This window comes from Gracilinanus agilis, chromosome 1 (genome assembly GCF_016433145.1).
Source record: "Gracilinanus agilis isolate LMUSP501 chromosome 1, AgileGrace, whole genome shotgun sequence".
NCBI classification, from domain to species: Eukaryota; Metazoa; Chordata; class Mammalia; order Didelphimorphia; family Didelphidae; genus Gracilinanus; species Gracilinanus agilis.
Window position 1 is genome coordinate 371,198,701 of NC_058130.1, and position 23,326 is coordinate 371,222,026.

The 23,326-nt window shown below is 34.5% G+C and overlaps 1 protein-coding gene across 1 annotated transcript in view; it reads left to right on the forward strand.

The window, feature by feature from the left end:
- Positions 1 to 23,326, forward strand: part of HCN1 (hyperpolarization activated cyclic nucleotide gated potassium channel 1) — a 641,980-nt gene that overhangs the window by 314,019 nt on the left and 304,635 nt on the right. The window lies entirely within an intron of this gene.

The following is a 23,326-nucleotide window of genomic DNA, read 5'->3' on the forward strand; positions in this document are numbered from 1 at the left end:
ATTTCTTTTTAGCTGGCTTCAGAGCTATAGATGTTGTGTGTGGAGGGGGTGGGGGTGGGGTGGTTGCTCTGCCCGTGATTTCGTGAGGGCTGTTTCACCCCTTTATAGCATGGAAATGCCTCGCTTCCACGTACCTTCCACGCTGTGCCCTGTTGTGGGGGTTCCTCTGTTCGTCTGGACTTGTTTTTATGTCCCCTTGAGGAGTTTTGTGTGTTTTGGTCAGGAGAGGTTAAGAGCTGCTTCTTACTCTGCCGCCATCTTAACCCGTACTCCCTCGGAAGATATCTCTTTATTTTTTTAATCAATTATTTTTTTATCCATTAAACATTGATTCTGTCCATGACTTATTACTTGTAATAAGCCTCTATCCTTTTCTGTTTTCATGGTTAATTTCATTTAAACCTTTTTTTTTTTCAAAAACTCAAAATCAAACATGTAACCACCTTATTTCCACAATATTTGTTTCCAATGATCTTTCAGATTATTTAAAAAAATAACAATTAAAGTTCTTCCTGATCATAAAAATTGGTTAATATTTGTTAGAACAGAAATTCCAAGTATGAATACCTCATTTTGAAACTTTTAAAAATTCCAGTAAGGATTTTTAGAGATATTTTCATCTTTCCATTTGTTTAGAGGAATTGCAAATACATATATATTAAAAATATATTGTTTCATAGAGGTTTAGCATATAGAATATTATTTGATACCTTTGATGTATAGTAATTTATATACACACATGTTTGCCTTTATATTTATATATGTATATTATATCTGTGCATATATATATATATATATATATATATATATATACACATTACTTCAAATCTTTATTTTACTTAATATGAGAATAAGATTGAAACTGACTAGATAACAAAAGTTATAGAATATTGATCATTGTGACTTCCCAAATCAAACTCTATGTCTTAGGAAATGCTCAATTTTTCTGAGACTATAGTGAGACTTTCTGTTTAAAAAACAAACTCCAAAATGCTTTAGTTTTTAACCATAAAAGCAAAAACTGTTGAGACATTAGAATTTCCCTAACTATTCTTACTTGAAGTGAAAACATTTTATTATGAACTTATTAAAAACAAATATTTCTATATACACAAAAATAACAAAATGAATAACCTTTGAATTATTCATATATAATGTTTTAAATATATGTGTTAAATATTTATGTATATGTGTATGTGTTTATAGGTGTGTATATATTTATACATATACATATATAAACAAATGAGTATTTCTATACATTAAAAATTTTATTAATGATCTTTTTTTGGATATTATCATTATTTTTTTCTCATGATATGACAGAAACAGGTTTTCTGCTACCAATTATAATAATGCATTTTAATCTATACGTTTATCATAATGCAAGTCTGTATACAAAACACAATAATGTAGATGTAGCCACTGATGCTGAATTCATTCAGTAAATGTGACAGTGATCAGTGAGCTTGAATGATTGCTTGAGGCCCAAATAATAGCGCTAGTAACCTTGTGAACTTTTCCTCTAAAGAGCTTGTCAAAAACACTAAATTCAGATCAGTTCAGGCTTGCCAACTTCAATAAAAAATGTACAGGAATGTTTCCAAAATTTATAGCGTCCTTACGTGCATCTTGGCACACCCAGGGTGTCAATTATAAGATTAACCTATTTGCATAAATCAATGGGGATCAGTAGTTATGAAACCAGAGAGAGGAGTACTGAACTGACTGTACCTACTGCCAATGAAGATACTGATTTTGGGTCATCTTACATTGCTGCTCTTAAAAGGACAAAAGAAATCATCCTCTTATGGGAATGATATTTCCACATTCACACATATGTGGATATTTTTGAAAGAAAAATATCCATTCAGAACTTAGCAACAAGATTTCTTCATGTAATAACTTCTGATTAGCTCACAACTGTAGATAAATTGAGTAAAGAGAACTAAAAATTATTCCAAGATTTTTACTAAAATTGCTGTGTGTAATAAAAGTTAATATTCTCCACTTTACTTTAAGCACTCATTATACAAGCTAGTTATAATATACTGATAACTAAATTTCTGAAAGAAATGAATAGATTTGTCTTCATTTCAGTGAGTTTTGGTGGAAAAATAAATTCCTCTTCAAATAATTATGATTTTAAAATATTTAAGCCATTTAAAACTAATCAGTATACTGAACAAATCTTGGTAGGCTATCCAATTTGACTTAGTCCTGGGACCTCTTTTTTTTAAATTATTGTTTGAATGTTGGATTCCTGATATCTTTGTCAATTTCTCCCTGGTTTCAGAGACAGACCATAGATCATCCCTTTCTCCAGTACCTTAACCTTCTAATTCATAAATGGTTCCATTTTTATTCTGTTGAAAAAGAAATAGGAAGCATCTTGTCTTAATTTTCAATGAATTGACATTCATGTTAATAGGGAATTCATTCATTAGGAAATAACCTTAAAGCACAGTTTAGTAGAGTGGTGAAGTTTCTGTGTTATGAATCTGACTTTTGGGGGTATATAGTAAGGGATAAGTATTTGTAGGGGAATTGTTGCTGAAATAAATGGTCAATAATCAGTATATATTTTAGGATGAGTAGATTGAGTTTAAATCTGGCTTCAGACACTAACTCACTGTCTTACCTTGGGAAATTCACTTAATCTCTGTTTGCTTATCTACTTAAGAGAGCTTAAAAATAGCACCTGCTTCCTAGGGTTATGGAAACTGAACTCCATATAAAATTTTTTATTATTTTAACGAAGTTTTATCATTATTTTTTCTTTTTACATAGCTTAAATTTCTACCTTTATCTTTCTCCTTACTTAGTCATACAGGACTATCCAATATATCAAAGAATATTTCAAAAGAAAAAATGAAAGATGAGAGTTTTTATTAAATCAGCAAAACTGATCTTTGCATCAAAAAAGTCTGAAAATATATGTAGTGTTTAACATCCATGGACCTTCTGTCCCTGCAAACAAATATGGAGGAATGCCATATCATATTTCCTCTATTGTTCTCAGAAAATCAATTTACTATAAGGAAAACTCAAGATATATAAAAGATGTCATAATTATTACTACAAATTACTAGAGAGGTCAGCAGATTCAAACTTACAGCCTGATAAGGAAGATAATCATGTTTCCCTTTTCTATATGTTGCATTTACTCTTTTAGTCAATTAGGAAAACATTATTTTATTAAGTATTATTATTAATATTTACAGATGGCAGGTAATTGGTACAGTGGATAGAAAATTGTCCAGAAGTCAAGAAGATTTGAATTTAAATTTGGCTTCAGACACTTACTAGTTATATCATCCTGGGCGATCACTTAACCCTCAGTTTCTTCATCTATAAAATGAACTGGAGAAGGAAATGCAAATCATTCCAGGCTTTTTGCCTAGAAAACCCCCTGAGGAGTCATGAAGAGCCAGAGATATATGAAAAAATGATTAAAGAATGAAAACAACAATAATTTTTTAATTCATGTTTTTCTCAGCCACCCAAATATAGTGTCCACTGATGCAGTCAAGATATATGAAAAATAATTGACTGCCAACTTTTTTACCTTTTGCGTGTTTTTATTCTGCAACTATGATTTCATCTGTATAAGGAAAGTGCTAAGAAACCAATCCTACAAATAAAATAAGAAACAATTGTGCATTTTATAGTTATGAATATTTTGTAGTTCTTAAGGCACTGGGCATTGTGAGACCAAGCTATTGCCTTTCATTCATAAAAGCAATTAATTACTGTTAACAGGTCTAAGAAGACAGCTCACTGGACAATGGTTTATGAGGGAAAAAGAACTGGGGTTTTAAAGTGGCTTCAAGCTTAAAAAAAGCCAGTAGTGTGAAATGACTGATAACCTGATATGATCTTAAGATAGCTTCATAGAAATATTATGACCAGATGAAAGGAGTTGAAAGAACTCCTCCCTCTATATATTATGTGTTCATAAGTCCATATCTAAAGTATGGGTAACAATGATAATAATAACATTTTAACAAGTCCATTGATGCATTCTAGTGTAGCTCTGATGGTAAGAAATTTGGAAACCATGTTAGAAGGCTGTTTGAATAATCTAAGACTCTTGTTTTAGAAAATACCAAGAGAAAGTAGGACATAGTGGCAACCGTCTGATATTTGAATGGCTATTGTTTGAGGAAAATTGATTTATTCTGTTCTGCTAAGGAAGGAAGAACTAGAACCAGTGAGTGGAAGACATGAGATAGGACTGGTCGGTTTAACATAAAGGAGAACTTTGTAGGACTTTTAAGTGCCCAACAATGAAAAATATGGTCTTCTGAAGTAGTAAGTTCCCTGACACTGAAACAAGGAGAGGAATTAAAAATGTTGGGGAATACACAGATGACAATCATAACTCTGAATGTGAATGGGATGAACTAACCCTTAAAATGGAAGCAAATAGCAGAGTGGATTAAAGACCAAAATCCTACCATATGTTGTCTACAATAAAACAAACATGAGGCTGATAGACACGCATAGGTCAAAAGTAAAAGGCTAGAGCAAAATCATTGGACTTCAACTGAGACAAAGAAGGTAGGAGTTGCAATCATGATATCTGACAAAGCCAAAGTTAAAATTGATCTGATTAAAAGAGATAGGGAAGGTAATTACATCCTGATAAAAGGTAGTATAGACAATGAGGAAATATCAATAATCAGCATGTATGCATCAATTGGTAAAGTATCCAATTTTTAAAGAAGAAATTGGTGGAGCTCAGGAAGGAAGTGCCCTTTAGGGATAACCTACCTGCCTTCCACCCCAACTGGAGTGCATGCCATTTTCCAAACATTTCCCATGATTCTTAACTTCTGTACTGTTTTTATATCAGAAACAATGTATAATGCATCATAAAAAGTGTTAGATTAGGAGTCAATAGAGATCTTCCTTTGAAATCTTATTCATAAAGCTTACTACCTATGTATCTGAAGGCAAATCACTTAAGTAAGTTGATCTTCATAGTTCTCACATATGAAGGACAATGAGACAACTTAAAAATTTTTTGAGAGTTACACATGCCATTTTTCCATATACAAGTAATTTGATATTATTAAAGCCCTTAAAGAAGCAAATTAAAAGAAAATTTTTTTTCTTTCCTCTCTCTTTCTTATTTACCTTTCCATGTGTCTCTTTATTTTTGTGGTTGGATAACAAACTTTACTCTTAGTTCTGGTCTTTTCTTTACAAATATTTGGAAATCTTCTATTTTGTTGAATGCCCATACTTTCCCATGAAATTATATAGTCAGTTTTGATGGGTAGGTGATCCTTGGTTGTAGACCTAATTCTCTTACCTTTCTGAATATCATATTCCAAGCTTTGCTTTCTTTTAGTGTGAAGGCTGCCTGATCCTGTGTAATCTTGATTGGTGCTCCTTGATATCTATATCTGAATTGTGTCTTTCTGGCTTCTTGTAGAATTTTCTCCTTAGCTTGGAAGCTTTTGAATTAAGGATTTAGTGTAGAGGGTGGTCTATGGATTCTTTCAATGTCTTTTTTGCCCTCTCATTGAAGAGCATCAGGGCAATTTTCTTGGATAATTTCTTATAGCATGATATCTAGGTTCCTGTTATTTTCTGGGTTTTCCAACAGACCAGTGATTCTCAAATTTTCTCTTATATACCTGTTTTCAAGGTCATTATTTTTCTCAGTGTGATATTTCATGTTTCCTTTTATTTGTCAGTCTTTTGACTTTGCTTAATTAATTCTTGATGTCTCATGAGACATCCACTTGCTCAATTCTGGTCTTTAAAGACTGATTTTCTGCCATAATCTTTTGATTTTCCTTTTCTGTTTTCTGTCCTGCTTTTCATGGCTTCTGGCAGGTCATTTCTAGTCTTCAATTTTCTTATTATTTCATTTGATTTCTGGACCTAAATTTCCAAGTGTGAAATTTTGTCTTTTAAAATGTTATTTTTTTTCTTTTTGAACTATTTCCCACTTTTCTTGCCAAATCTCTTCCACCTTTCTCATGATCTCAGATTTGAACTCTTCCAGACTTTGTGACCAATTTCCATTTTGGGGAGGGAAGTTTGGATGTGTTTATTTGTTTGTCCTCCTCTGCTGTCCCCTCTATGTTCTTGATATTTTTCCTCTGTAAAAATTATCCAGGTTTAGTGCCTTTTTCTTGTTCTTTCTGGGGGTTATTTCATGGGTATTGCTTGCCATCACTATGCTGATTTTCCTTCTCAGCCAGAAGTATGAGGGAGGAGGGCAGGCTCTTTGTGTATGGAACTACAGAGCAGTTTTTACCTGAGGCTTCTTTTTTGAGTAGTTTCTGTGCTTCTTCTGTCTGCTGCCCCATTCCTCTCTATCTCCACACCTGAGGTCTGTGCCCTTTAGCCTCCTGGGGTCTCAGGTCTAGTTGCTTTCAGGGGTAGGTCCCTGGTGCTCTTAGTCAGCTGCCAAGACCCTAAATATTGCTGCATGCTCGCTGTAATTCTGGCACGCTGCTCTGACTCTGGAACTGTAGGTTGGTTGGGGGAGGGTTGATCAGCTTGTGATTTGGTGGAAGCTATTTCACCTCTTTATAGCATAGAAATGCCCAAATCCCACATACCTGTGATGCTGTGCCCTATTGTGGAGTCTCTTCATTCATCTGAATTTGGCTTTTTTGTCCTTTTGTGGTGTCATGTATTGGTTGGTGGTAAGGAGGGTAAGCTTCTAGCTGCTACTCTACAGACATCTTAACCCAGAAGTAGAGCAGGAAGAACTCAAACACTCAAACACATTTCATGATGTAAAGTGTATCTTATTTTGTGTCTTTCAGAAAACACAATCATTTTACATGCCAACTTAATGTGAGTTCACTCAAGCATTATTAATGAAGTGAGTTAGTTACCAAAATTGGAACCCTTATACTATTTTGAGCTCAAGATGAAAAGATAACTGAATTTCTAATCTTGGAGTACAGACCACAGTGCAGATCTGCAGATATATCCCATTTTACACAGGATAAACAAAAGGATTTATTATAATTGGAAGTAAAAACAGGGACCAATAAATCCACCTTCAGGCGGAGATTATTAGAACAATGTCCCTTAAATGAAATCAATAAGAATGTTGATGAATTTTGAAACAGATGCTAATGAAGTCCTTATGCATATTTTCTTAGTAGAAAAAAACCTTAAAAATATTAATTATATCTTTCATAATATTCCAATTGTATTTTTGTGAGTCATATTCAAAATATACAAACCATAAGCACAAGGGCAATTTTAAATGTGAAACTAGATATAAGGAAAAAATAAAATTAACTAACATTGTATTTCCTATATTCTACTGAATTAAATGGAAAAGTATTTTTTCTCTTTCTTTAATTATGAATATACATATGTACTACAAATCCATACCCACATGTTGTAATAAGGGGGTAAACAGACTGATATTAGTTGAGCTGGTAGTACCAGTGAGTCACCTAGCCCAGGGAGCCTACAACTACGGTGTTAGATGATTTGAGACAGCCAGGGATGTGTATGCCTGAGCTGAGATGCCCAGTCAGTCTCCCTGCTGTCTGTAGGTTCCTTTAAGGTGGAGAGTGAGGAGCCCCTCCCTGCTGGAGTGAAAGCAGTACTCAACAGGAAGTGAAGCCGACACACTTCCTGAATAAAATGGATGCCTGGCCAATACTTCCTTAGGAATCAGGTGATTGCTACCTTCCCTCTCCACAGCCCCTTAGCCCTGGATGATGTTATAAATAACTATAGAAGCTCACAGTATCAGGATAAGGGTTTATTTAAATGCAGGAAAGAAAACTGAGGAAAGAGGATTAAGGTCTGGAGAAGCTATTGCTAAGGGTGACTGGCCAGTGTTGGCAGAGGGCCTCAGAAGGTAAGATCAGGCTGAGGGAACCAGCCCCTCAGCCAGAGATAATTTCCACTGCCCTGATGTTAAGTTGTCTACCAGCTAGACAGATGAGGTTGATGATTTGCTTTAGGGGTGTCCCTGTGGCTAGGCTGACTTAATCTAATTCCTGCCCACATTACACAACCCAACCTCCCTTCCACCTCCCGGGGTCCCAAGGGGAAGTCAAGGGGTAGCTGGGTGTCTGGGTGAGGTCAAGGAAATCAGAACCCCCAGTTTGGTTCTCCAGGGGTATTTATAGTCCTAGCTTAACTGTCAGGTCTTGAGACTGGCACTAGCTGGGCCAAAGTTCCATTCTCCTAACTACCAGAATTGCCTAGGGTAATTTTGCAAATGTAAGAGATCTTGCATAAATCCTGCATTACAATATGTATATGTATACACACACATACACACATGTATATATATATATATATACATATATATACTTACACACTCATACAAACACACACACACACATTGAATGCAATAATCATATGATTGAACAGAAAGTCTTACGCCAATTCTCCCTCTACTTTAGTTTTGGCCTATAGATATTTCAAATTAAATAATAATCAGTGAGATAACTGACCTTGATGCCATTTTTGTACTCATCTAAGAGGTTCAACCTCATCATGGAAAACATCAGGCCAAAAAAAGCATGGAGGAACACACAGTCCTGCTTCACTCCAGTGGCAATGGGTAAAGTATGAGAAAATCATCCATCATCTAGAATCCATGCAAGAATAATGTCATAGAAATGGTATATAATACTGATGAACTTTTCTGGATCACCAAATTTTGTCATGATGTTTCACAAGTTCACATGATTGATAGTGTCAAAGGCCTTGGTCATATCAAGAAATATTATATATAAACATCTGTTCTGTTCCTGGTATTTCTCCTGGAGTTTTCAGACATCAAATACAATATCAACCATTCCTCTACTGTTTCTGAAGCCACACTCACTTTCTGGTAGATGGCCATCATCTAGGTCATGGATCATCTTATTATGGGAATATCAATAGGCACCAAGAAAATAGGTTCTCCACCAGTTAGCATGATATCATCCATACATGGAAGGAGCAATTACAGCAAATGGAGAAAATTTGAATAATGTGGATGAATTCAGTTATCAAACCTTCCCCAAAAATGGAAAAGCCCTCAAACATATCAGAGCAATATAAGGAAATTTTCAAGTTCTATCTGAAGAACTTTGGTATTGATTTTGAGACATGGGAAACTCTAGGACAGAACCATCTAGCATTGTATGTCTCATCAAAGAAAGTGCTGTGCTTTATGAAACAATCAGAATCACAGTATCTCAAAAAAGAGATAAAATATGAAATATACAAATTTAGAGATATAACCATCCCAAATGTTAATACAAGTTTTTGTACCCAAACTTTATAAAGCCTTCTGAGTTCATAAGTAGTCTAATCAGCCACAAAAGGACATACTATACATTGAACTTGACATAGTAATATTATCTTGGTCCTCTATGAGTATGATGTATAACAATCAACAGTAGCAAAATTATATGTACATATACATATATATATATATGTACATATACATCCTGTATATTTAGAACAGAGAGAAAACCAGTCTAACTGGATTGCAGCATATAGGAGAAGGAATCATGTTCATTGAGGCTAGAAAGATAAGTGTGGACTAGTTTGTGAATGACTCAAAACCAATCAGAAATATATATTTAATCTCCAAGCAATAGGAAACCACTAGAGTTCACTGAGTAACAGAGTATTGACAATATCTATATTTTAGAAAGTCAGTGTAGTAACTATATGATGGACAATTTGGAGTTTGAAAAGAGATGGGGCAGGAGGACCAACTTGGAGACTATTATAGTAATACAGATAAGAGAGGTAACAAAGGCCTGAAGTAAGTTTCTGGCTATCTTAGAAAAGAGCAGAGGTCAGATTTAAAATATGTTGTGCAGATGGAAACAACAAGATTTGGCATTTGATTGGATATGTAGTGTCAGGGAAATTGAAGGATAGAGGATAATATTAGCATTAAAAATCTGGTAGAAAAAGGATGATGGTGACTTTGACAGAAATAATGGAGTTTAAAAAAGGATGAATCTGAGGAAAAGATGAGTTCTGTTTACAAAATTTTGGGTTTGAGACTACTCCAGGATGTTTAGTTTTTTAATGATACTTATTTGAAGTTAAGAAGAGAGAGTCAAATTCATTTGAATGGAGATCACGATTAAACTCCTCCTATTTGATGAGATTGGCATCAGTTGATGAGGTCACTCAGAGACACTATAGAGCCAGAAGAGAGCTCAGAATAAAACTTTGGGAAACCCTCAACTTATACTACTTTGCGGTATGAATGATGAACCAAGATAGAAGACTGAAGAGGAGTAAGCAAGCAGGCAAAATGTAATACAGGAGAGTATAGAGTCATGAAAACCCAGAAAGGAGGAGAGACTGGTCACCAATATCAAATGTAGCCAGGAAGTAAGGGAAGAGGACTGAGAAAAGAACTGTCAGAAAGGCCAATTAAGAAATCACTGGTTACTTTGGAGAGGATAGTTTCAGTTGAATTGATGATACCAACAAGATTGTAAAGGAGAAAAAAGAAGGAAGAAAAGAGTGAATAGATGTAAAAAGTGTTGACAGCTTTTTCTAAGATTTTTCCAGTAAATGTAGGGAGTGTATATGATCATAGTTTGAAGGAGTGTTGAAATCTAATAAATATATATTTTTAAGGATGTGGGAAACTTTGGCACATCTTAAATAAGTAGGTAATGAACTACAAGATGGGGAAATGTTGAACATTAGAGAGAAGAGAAATGGATGTAATAATATCTACTGGAGAAGATGGAATGAGTTGGTCTTGCCTTGGCAAGGAAAACAGCTCATTCATTATCAGAAACTAGAGGAAAGGAGCTAGAAATAGGGGATACCATCAAGTTTTCAAAACTATTGCCCTCTATTTCATATATACATATATATATATATATATATGTGTGTGTGTGTGTGTGTGTGTGTGTGTGTATACTGTCTACATGTACAAGTAATTTCCCTAGATTAAGTATATTTATGCATATGTATATATACCATGCAATTTTTATAGCTTTGTATAAAGAAAAAGGAAGGAAGGAAGGAAGGAAGGAAGGAAGGAAGGAAGGAAGGAAGGAAGGAAGGAAGGAAGGAAGGAAGGAAGGAAGGAAGAAAGGAGATAATCAAGAAAGAACTTGCTTTTAAAACCTGACTCCATCACTTATGATATGTGTGCTCTTGGGAAAGTAACAGTAATACCACCTACACCCAAAAAATTTATTGTAAGGGTAAAATAAGAAAATATTTGTCATGTGCTTTCAAACATTAAAGTGATATATATATATACATATATATATATATATATACATACATATATTTAACATTATTATAACATTTTATATTATATATTTTATATATAATATATGTATATATTGTTATATCAAAATATACTATTGTTTTTGTTATTGCTATTATATCCAGGAATCTTTATAGAGAATGTGAATTCTTGGGATAAAAGGACATCAGTATTTTGGGGTTTGCAGAGCATTGTTAAATACAGCATGAGGAGTGAAATGGGAGGTTTATATATGTAGCAGTATCAGGGACCCAGAAGTTTGGACCTCTACACACGTGCTTCATGTGTAGTACTTAGTTTTTCTGAGAACTCTCTTGGGAGTTTTTCCTTTTATCCCTCCCATACTGAGGTCCATCCATGGTCCCCTCTTTCTTGCTAGTATTTTTGTACCTTGAGAATAAAGTGGAAGTATACTTGTCAAAAGACATGCCAGGACCAGATCAGAGGTTTGCAGGATCATATTTCTGGAACTAGAGGTATCTTCAGATATCATCCCTAAGAGAAACCTTTCTTTCTGTAGTCCTTAGCCTTAAGTCAGTGCCAGTGTCTCTAATTGTATACTATTTTTTTTAATTCATAAATATGAGCATGAGCTTTCTAATAGTAACAAAATCCTTGGCTCTGAATGGTCTTGCTTATATTATTCATGCAAAAATGTAAAAAGAAGTGAAAAATAAGAAGGAGCATCTATTTCCTTTTCATTTCTCAAACTGTGACTTCAAAAACACCCCAAGAGAGACAATTCAAACATGCTGTGTTCAAATCAATACACTGATATATTTTCTGCTTAGAATGTCTAGTCCCTTGATTCAAGGGATATTTCAAATTGCTTAGTAAACATTAATTAAACCCCAGAGCACTAACATATGGCAGATAAGCTTTCTTCCCCTGATTCTATTGTCATTTAAGCTGGCAGTTTTCTTCAGAAATTTAGTACAAATGTAGGTAGTAACACTGGGATTAAAAAAAAGAAAATGTTTCTTTGATACCTAGAGAATTGTGCATCGAGGTTTGGGTTTTGATATTTTTTTCCCTTGGGCCAGGGTTGGGGATGGAGGAGGCTTGATTATGGAACCAAAGAATAACACTGACATTAGTCAATTCTGAAGGAAACAAACCTTCCTTCTTGAATTTGTGCCTCCTTCTATATCTTTTTCTAATACCATTTGAAAACCATCTTGCCTCTTTACCACCCTCCCCATTCTAAGATTACCTTTTGTTCTTGATCCTCAACATCTTTTACCTTTTGAATCTAGGGCTAGGATTTTTATATTGTTTCTCTTGTGATATTTTGAAGGGAAGGTTGTACTTAGACATTGCCTACTTAATGATTCTTTTTACTGGTATGCTGGAAGGAGTGTGAATTTAAAGTCAGAGAGTCCGAGTTAAATCTACTTTTCTGACAAACCCAAATGACCTGAAAAAGCCATCTTGACCCTCAGTTTCTTTACTGACAAAATAAAAGGGTTGGCTTCATTGGAAGGTCCCTTCCAATTCCAAATCCTATTATCCTATGACAGAACTATTCATCTCAAATTCATGTGGTCTCCATCATAGTTCTTCACTTTTTCCTTGTCAAAAAACTAAAAAAGAATATTCTATTTAGGGGATGAACTTTTAGAAACATTTTATGTAGATCAGATTTATCTTGATTCCCATGCTGTGTTAGCTTATCCTAGAAAAGAATATATTAAAAACTTCACATTAACTCTTTTAAATTTTCACATCATCATTCATTAACTCACTCCACGACATGTATTATATGCATAATTTTAAAAGAAAATCAATTAGGTCAGTCCTGGCAATTTAACTCAATTAGGTATTCAGTAGACTTGAACTTTTTTCATAATTCTCCCTTGCTTCCTGTATCCAAAGAGTTGTTAAGTACTGTGGCTTCCACCTAAACAACATATCTTCTATCCATTTCTTCTCATTTGCTCAGTCTCCATATCTATTCAAAGACTCATTACCTCATGACAAATCCTGGACAATTCTAATCCTTTCCTAATTGATCTTCCAGTCTTCAAGATCTTCCATTTCCATTCTATCTTTTATACAGATTTCAAATTGATATTCTAAAAGCACAGAAATGACTATGTTTCTCCTCTACTTAGGTAAATGTCTTTTCTCTGGCTTCTTATATCAGTTGCAGACTCCAATGCCTGATGTTTAAAGCCCTTCAAAAGCTTGCTTCACTCTGCCTTTCCCATCTTATTAATTCGCTCTCCTTTTGCTTACTATCTTCCATTTAAAATGTCTTAATTATTCTTTTTTACATGATAAAATTTAATTTTTTCCAGATTACACACCAAAACAATTTTAATATTAATTTTCTGATATATTGCAACCCCTGTTCTCTCTCTTAGAGCTCTCACCCTTCTTGCCTCCTTAAGAAAGAAGGTAATATAATATAGATTTTAGATATATTATCATAGTTTATATTTCCATGTTCATTATGTTGTGAAAGAAGAGCAATATTTCATACACTAGACAAAAATTCTTGGCAAAAACAAAATGGAAAAAAAGTTTCAATTTGTATTTGGACTCTGTCTGTGGTGTCCTACTTATTCTTCTGTGTGTACAATATTCAACCTTTTGTCTCATGCCTCCATACAGGATGAACCCCACACCCAGAATGCTGTTCCTCCTTACTTTTGCCTAGTAGAATCACTAATTTTCCTGACAGAACAGGTCAGGGGCCTTCTCTTTCAGGAAGCCTTTCCAGATTTCCCTCTCCACATGTTAATTACTATCAAATGGAAATACTTTGTATTTAAATAGTATATGAGTCATATACATTAGTGAAGCTATATTTCACCCTCTTTTTTCTCTCTTTGCCTTGTCTGTGAAATCCTTGCCTGTTGAAGGAAGGATCTTTTTTCATTTTTGTCTTTCTGTCTCTATGGCCTACAGTTTCTGACACAGTCTTACACATAGCAAATGTTTAATAAGTATTTACTGTGTGAAATCAAATATAAAGTCATGTTCAGTTGCATACACTAGGTGTGGTTATTTTGTTTTAAATGATCTCATTTAAATAAATAAAACTATACCTTTTAAAAACATTTAGTATTTGGGGGGCAGCTGGGTAGCTCAGTGGATTGAGAGTCAGGCCTAGAGACGGGAGGTCCTAGGTTCAAATCCGGCCTCAGACACTTCCCAGCTGTGTGACCCTGGGCAAGTCACTTGACCCCCATTGCCTACCCTTACCACTCTTCCACCTATCAGTCAATACACAGAAGTTAAGGGTTTAAAATACAAAAACAAAAACAAAAACAAAAAAAAAACATTTAGTATTTGATTACTTCCCAATATCTTTTTTTTTGCCAAAATTAAACTCTTGCTATTTTTTAGCCTTATATCTTGGTGAAATACTCCTCAATAGAATAGTTAGTATAGAAAGGAAATGTGCAGGAGGAGAGAGAAGGTAATATTTGAAAGTAGTGATAATCACCCAAAAAAGTTCTGTTCATGTTTATGGATATTCCTTCTTGAGAGTTCCTTGAAAAATGAGATTGATTTTCATTTCTCTTTTATATCTTTAATGCTTCACCCAGTATATGGCACATAGTGTATACCTACTGAATGATTGTGCATTGTTTGTCTGAGCCGCAATATGGTGTAGTGAACAGAGTGCTGGACTTGAAGTCAGGAAGAGTTATCTTTCTGAATTCAAATCTGGCTTTAGACACTAGCTACCTCAGCAAGTCACTTAACCCTGTTTGCCTCAATTCCTCATTTGTAAAATGTGCTGGAGAAGGAAATGACAAACCAGTCTAGTATATTTCCCCAGAAAATCCCAAATGGGGTTGCAAAAACTTGGCCACCACTGAAATAATTGAATAACAACAACAGCCTTCCAGAAGCTTACATCTAAATAGTTTAAGACAACATACAAAAGGAAGCTGAAAAATCTGTGGGGTAGGTGAGACAAAAAGACCAGTTATGTATCAGAAAATGGCTATAGCTATTAGAAAATTTGTATCAATTTTTATATTTTTGTATAATTGATGACATTATACAAATAGTTTTTCACTAAATAGTTTTCATTCTATTTCTGTGCAACGTCTACATGAGGTATTTTGCATTAAAACTTGCTAAATTACAGACTCCACCAGTAGAGGACTTTCTTGTACTGATAAAATCACAGGTCTGCAACAATTACAAAATAGTAGTTGTTATTTTAAAAATATGGATTAAAAGTAATAGACTGAATGTACCAATGAGTCAATGAATTAAAAAATTATCATCATTATTACTGAGGGTAAGAAGAGTTTTATGTTAGGAGAGAAATGGGTAGAAATATTGAAGTCTATAGGTTTTTTCTTAGGATATATTGCCTATGTGTGAAATGTAAATTGACATACAGTCATCCAAAAGATGTTATGGTAAGACCTATGATTTAGGAAAAATCACTTCGACATTTTTTGTAGATGATAGATTGAAGACTTGAAACCACAAAATCAACCAGAAGGCTTTTAAAATAGTATGACCATGAGTTGATAAGGACTTACATCAGAATTTCTGCTGACCTCTTTGTGTTTATAAATTTAAGTTTATGTTTATTTTTATTCCCTAAGAATATTTTAAAATTGACAAATCTATGTCTGTAAAATAGATTTCCTCTAGTTACATTTAGCCAGATTACACTTCTTTAAGACACAGATCTCATATTGAGTAGAATTGAAATTGTTTGAAAATTCAGTCCCATTACAATGGGAAATTTAGAGTGAATAGTAGGTATTTAAAGGTTGGCAGAAGTTGTTAGCAGTGATATAAACATCCATTTCCATTATAAACATTAATTCCAGTGGATTTGATTGGATGCGACCAAAGGATAAAAGACTAGAACAAGCTTGAGAACTCTAGCCACTTGAATGAGGACAGATTTTTTTAGGACACAGTTTGCTTGAATACTTCTTCTTCTTATAAGCCATCCCTCATATTTCTTCTTTCTTCCTTTTTGGTTACCAAATCAGTACCTAATCTCAATAGAAGTTACCCCTATTTCAGCAGACAAGATTTTGGCTTAGTCATACTGATTTCTACCAAAATGTTCTTTAAGGGACTTCAATTGGTCTTCTAAGAACTCATTTATTCTTTTTCTTCTTTTTATTAATAAATTTGACAAATTTTTAATAAATATTTTCATTTTATCCAAAAGAAATCCTATTGCCTTTTTTATTTTCTTTCCTAACAATTGCATTATGGGTGATAGAGTGGTAGTGGTGGTAGGGAAGTAGATTTTAGTACATCGTGACTACAAGCTAGGTCTATCAAACTCTTATTTCAAAAAGAAAAAATTAATGTGCTATAGAGAACCAGCTCTATATTTTGGGGGGTTCTGAGTGGCTTTTAATGGTGTGGGATGGAATGAGAACAGTCAGACTAAATGCTTAGCTCATAACTGCTCCAACTTGCCATGGAGTCTTGAGTTTATATTGGTTTCACACAAAGGGCACAGAGAAAGAATCACAGCTGTGAAGAGGTTACAAATTATACAAAAACCCATTAAAGTCTAAAAAATAGAGAGATAGGTCCAGGGTCAAAGGCCAAATTCCAACCACCAATTAGTAGGAGGTTAATCTGGGAGCAGAAATATATTTCATAGAGATGCTAAACAAATTGAATCCTGTTCTCTTGATTTACATGATTGCACCTGGTCAGATAAAGTCTTGTCTAGCTTTGTCTTTTTCCAGCCTTGATTGTCTAAGTAATAAATTTTTTAGAGTTCAGTCTTCTTAATTATCAAGGAGTGAAATTGTTAACTCTGTACCTTCTGGATTCTAGGAACTTAAAGATTTTCAATAAGTCTATAATGTTTTTCCAATAAGAAAAGGTATGAATCATAAAAGGGAACAAAAGAGGAGTCTCAGATTTTTATCTATTTGAGACTCTGTTTCTCTTATTGGCCTCCCACAACTTGCAAAATGGGTTTTTGAAAAAACAAAATCTTTACTCTGGAATATGATGTTATGTGACATAGTCAGCTATTTAAATGTCATAGTAAGTAGATGTTGCTTTAAAAATCTAGAATCCCACTCTAAGCAACGTGTACTTGTCAACTTAGAGATAATTTTTATTGCTGACTATAATTATTGTGTCAAATGAGAATTTGCTTTTAAAAATCAATACCTAATAAAACCTGAATAAAATAAAAGGCACTTTTGAGCAGAGATTTAGTTATTTTGGAAAAAAAAACATATTATCTGATCTTTAGGTTTTAGAAAATATTAAGTTATTTAAGACTTTCCCCTAAACCAGCTCTTACTACAAATTACTACATGTAATTTAGTTAATAGTTGTATTGCTTAATTGGTTTTCTTTGTTAATTTCCCCCAAACCAAATTATTGATCATCATCTGGTACTGAGTAAGCAGAACATTTTAAAACATAGCATATTAAACTAATTCATTTTTTAATGACTACAGGGTGGAATTTACTTAAAAATGCTTCAGCATAAAAATAAATGTTTTACAATGAATTCACCCTGGTGGTTCCATAAGATTTCTAAGCAATCACAAACATACCAGGCCATGATGCATAGTTTTGCTCCCGCTAATGCTATCTTCTGCACATTGATAGTTAAATTACTTTAATAAGTTTAATTAATTAAGAATATTTTTCCATGGTTACATGAATCATGGTCTTTCCCTCCCCTCATCCCACCCCTCTCCTATAGCCAATGAGCAATTCATTACTTTCATTACTTTAGAAAATATCAAATTGTTTTAGAAAACTAAAACTTATTTTTAAATATGTTATATTGTCTTTTATGTGTGTGTACATCCATCTTATGAGCTTTAAAAATTAATTTTGAAAGGTACAAAATATTTTAATTTTCAAAGGTAATAAAAAGATACTAATTCATCATTGGGAAAATTTCTTCTTATTAAAGAATGAATTAAGTATAAGTTATAAGCAGCTATATTAGCAATATGTTGATAGGAACATCTGGGACAAACAAGTAAATTATATATTAAGGAATGTCTAGATAAATAATTACAAATTTAAACTCTGGAATTTTTTTTACTCTTTTCCAAAAATTGACATAATAACTCATATGTTTGTATATTTTCTTTTGAATTTAATGAAATAATCTCAAGTAATTTTACCAGCAGAATTACAAAGGAAATCTAAGCTCAATGAGATTATAGGATCTAGCACTAGAAGGGACCTTAATGGGCAAAAAGTTCAACTCCTTCATTTTACAGATAAAAAACAGACTGCAGGTGGTTAGAAATTTAACAATGGTCACTTAACTAGCAAATATCTGAGAGAGAAAAAACTGATATTGTTCTGACTATATGTCTAATTCCTCCATCTACAATACCATAGCTACCTTCCAAATATGGGAAGCCTGTATTATGGAAACAATAATAAAAGGCAGAAATTTGAAATGTATTACTTTTTAAAATTTGTGTAAATAATGATTCACATGTGACCATAAATATAGGTAATATCTACATATGGAGGTTAGTTTTTACCATTGTTAGCAGAAATAGATCTCAAAAAGGTTGTCCAAAATAGGTTAGATAAGTATTAACACAATAACAATAAATGGAACATATATTATTCATTTCTATCATCACTTACATCTATCAAAAGCTCAGAAGTTTTTGCTGGTTTAAAATCTGGACCCTAGCACTTGAATTAGAGGTGGGCCCACAGGAAGTGACAAGAGACATTATCTCTTCAAGTATGTTGGTTACTTCCTGCTAAGGGAGTTCCCGCTTTGAACTTGGTGCTGAAGGATCTCAAGGGAGACCTCAGGCAGCTTCTACTCTGAATGGTCACGTGGATGGCGGCAGAGTAAGAAGCAGCTCTTAACCTCTCCTGACTGAAACACACAAAACTCCTCAAGGGGACATAAAAACAAGTCCAGACGAACAGAGGAACCCCACAACAGGGCACAGCGTGGAAGGTACGTGGAATTGAGACATTTCCAGGCTATAAAGTGCTCTCACTAAATCGCGGCTGAGCAACCACCCCACCCCCACGCCCTCCACACACAAAATCTATAGCTCTGAAGCCAGCTAAAAAGAAATAGAGCAAGTTTGGGGCACCCATCGAGTCATTGGCAGCTCCGGGGCCTGTTCCTGAGAGCAGCAAGATTTAGGACCCCAATAAGCCAGAGAATGCAAACTAAATCTGAGCGCGAGGGCAGAGAGTGGACGCCCAACGCAGAGCGCACAGGCACTGGCGGAGGCGTGGGTGGAGGCAGACACAGCCAGGAACTAAAGCTCTGAAAACCTGAGTGGGGAACCAGTGCAGATCGGTATATGACTGTGGAAGCAGCGCCCTGAGACTTGTAAAGGAACCTCCTGCAGAGGATCAAGCAAGGGGGTCCACTAGGGGGCTTGACCTTGGAAAAAACCAGAACTCAGACCTCAGGTACCAATAGACCACGGACAGACACTGAGCGCGAGGATAAACCTGAGAAGCTGCTGGGCTAATGATGGCTACCAAACCTCAGGAAACTCAGAAGAGAAAGAATAACAACAAGAAAAAGAAGCCCTTAACACTTGACAACCTTTACACAGAGAAAATCTAGAAAACCGAGCAAACAGAGGAGAAGAACAAACAAGCATCCGGACCCTCCTCAAATAAGGAAAACTCCTCACAAGCTTTGGAAGAGTTCAAAACTGAGATTTTGAGGAAAATGGAAGAGATCTGGCAAGAAAATAACTGTTTAAAAGGTAAAATCTTGCAATTGAACACCAGAAATGACCAGATTGAAAAGGAATTCCAGAAGATTATGGCCGAAAACCGAAAGATTATAGCCGAAAATCAATCCCTAAAGGCTAGAATCGAGCAATTGGAAGCTAATGATCTCTCAAGACAACAAGAACAAATAAAACAAAGTCAAAAGACTGAAAAAATAGAAGGAAACATGAAATATCTCAATGAGAGAGTGACAGACCAAGAAAACCGGTCTAGAAGAGACAATTTGAGAATAATTGGTCTTCCAGAAAAACCAGAAATTAATAGAAACCTGGACTCCGTACTAAAAGAAATTATTCAGCAAAATTGCCCTGAAGTACTACAACAAGAGGGCAATATAGACATAGAAAGGATTCATAGAACACCCACTACATTCGACCCAGAGAAGAAATCGGTTAGAAATATTATTGCCAAATTCAAAAGCTTTAAAGCAAAAGAAAAAATCTTACAAGAAGCCAGAAAGAGACAATTCAAATATCAAGGAGCACCAATCAGGATCACACAGGATCTGGCAGCCTCCACGCTAAAAGACCGTAAGGCTTGGAATACGATATTCAGAAAGGCAAGAGAGCTGGGCCTGCAACCACGGATCAACTACCCATCAAAATTGACTATATATTTCCAGGGGAAAGTATGGGCATTCAACAAAATTGAAGAATTCCAGGTATTTGCACAGAAAAGACCAGGGCTAAATGGAAAGTTTGACAACGAACCACAAAAAATCGAGAGAAACCTGAAAAGGTAAATAAGATACAGAGGGGAAAGAAAGAAAACTTATAATTTTTAAATTTGCCTTTTTAAGGGCCTCAGTGAGATCTAATTATCTGTATTCCTATGTAGATAAATGTTATGTATAATTCTCTGTAGTGAACTCTATTCACTATTATAATATTCACTAATATAGTAATCAGAAGAATAATTCACAGGGTGAGGATGGAACACTAAATAATCTAAGATGGCGTGGGGGATGGGAAAGAGGGGATAAATAGCAGGGAACACCAAGAGAAACTTGAGTGAATAAGAAAATAGAATATTCTATTACACACAAAGAGGGCATGGGAGGGAGAGGGGACAAATACTATTATAAGAAGGAGAGGAAGAGAGCATTAAGAGGTAATAATCAAACTTTACTCTTAGTGTAATCAACCCGGAGAGGGAAGAGTAGCTTTATTATCCATTGGGATAAAAAACTCTATCTAACCCTACTGAGAAAGTCAGAAGGGATAAACCAAGGGGAGCAGGGGAGTAGGAAGGTCAAAAAAGGGAGGGGAGAAGGGGGAGGGAATTAATAAGGCCTTTAAAAACAAAAAGAGGTGGAAAAATAAGGGAGGGTGTAGAAAGGGAAGTTAATCAAGGGAGGGGATAAAGGATAGGGTCTTAATAGCAAACCACTGGTTTTAAAGGAGAAGGGGTAGGAATAGGGGAGGATTTGAAAATGTCAGCAAATGCACAACTGATGATTATAACTCTGAATGTGAATGAGATGAACTCGCTCATAAAACGGAAGCAAATAGCACAGTGGATTAGAAACCAAAATCCCACGATAGGTTGTCTACAAGAAACACATATGAGGTGGGTGGACATACACAATTTTAAGGTTCAGGGTTTGAGCAAAATCTTTTGGGCGTCAAATGAGAAAAAGAAGGCAGGAGTGGCTATTATGATTTCTGACAAAGCCAAAGTAAAAATAGATATGATTAAAAAAGACAGGGAAGGTCATTAGATCCTGATTAAAGGCAGTATAAACAATGAGGAAATAACACTGTTCAATATGTATGCACCAAGTGGCAAAGCACCCAAATTCATAAAGGAGAAACTGGCAGAGCTCAAGAAGGAAATAGATAGTAAAACCATAGTAGTGGGAGATCTAAATATTCCTCTGTCAGATCTAGATAAATCAAACCGAAAAATAAATAATAAAGAGGTAAGAGAGGTGAATGAAGTCCTAGAAAAATTAGATCTAATTGATATGTGGAGAAAAATAAATAGGGACAAAAAGGAATACACCTTCCTCTCAGCTGCACATGGCACATTCACAAAGATTGACCATGTTATAGGGCATAGAATCATTGCAAACAAATGCAAAAGAGCAGAAATAATAAATGTAACCTTCTCAGATCATAATGCAATAAAAGTAATAATTAGTAAGGGCACTTGGACAGGAAAATCAAAAACTAATTGGAAATTAAATAATATGATTCTTCAAAACCAATTTGTCAAAGAAGGAATCATAGAAACAATCAAGAATTTCATTGAAGAAAATGACAATGATGAGACATCCTACCAAAATTTGTGGGATGCGGCCAAGGCAGTAATCAGGGGGAAATTTATATCCTTGAGTGCATATATTAACAAATTAAGGAGGGCAGAAATCAATGAATTGGGCATGCAACTCAAAAAATTAGAAAGTGAGCAAATTAAAAATCCCCTGATGAAAACTAAATTAGAAATACTAAAAACCAAAGGAGAAATTAATAAAATAGAAAGTAAAAGAAATATTGAATTAATAAATAAGACTATAACCTGGTACTTTGAAAAAACAGATAAAATAGACAAAGTACTGGTCAATCTAATAAAAAAAAGGAAAGAAGAAAACCAAATTGATAGTATCAAAGATGAAAAGGGAGACCTCACCTCTAATGAAGGGGAAATTAAGGCAATCATTAAAAATTATTTTGCCCAATTATATGGCAATAAATATAACAATTTAGGAGATATGGACGAATATTTACAAAAATATAAACTGCCTAGATTAACAGCAGAAGAAATAGAATACCTAAATAATCCCATATCAGAAATAGAAATTGAACAAGCCATCAAAGAACTCCCTAAGAAAAAATCGCCAGGGCCTGATGGATTCACAAGTGAATTCAGACATTCAAAGAGCAACTAATCCCAATACTATACAAATTATTTGATATGATAAGCAAAGAAGGAGTCCTACCAAATTCCTTTTATGACACAAATATGGTACTGATTCCAAAGCCAGGGAGATCAAAAACAGAGAAAGAAAACTATAGACCAATCTCCCTAATGAACATAGATGCAAAAATCTTAAATAGAATACTAGCAAAGAGACTCCAGCAAGTAATTAAGAAGATCATCCACCATGATCAGGTGGGATATATGCCAGGAATGCAAGGATGGTTCAACATTAGGAAAACTATCCACATAATTGACCATATCAACAGTCTAACAAACAAAAATCACATGATTATCTCAATAGATGCTGAAAAAGCCTTTGACAAAATACAGCATCCATTCCTATTGAAAACACTGAAAAGTATAGGAATAGAAGGACCTTTCCTAAAAATAATAAACAGTATATACCTAAAACCATCAACAAACATC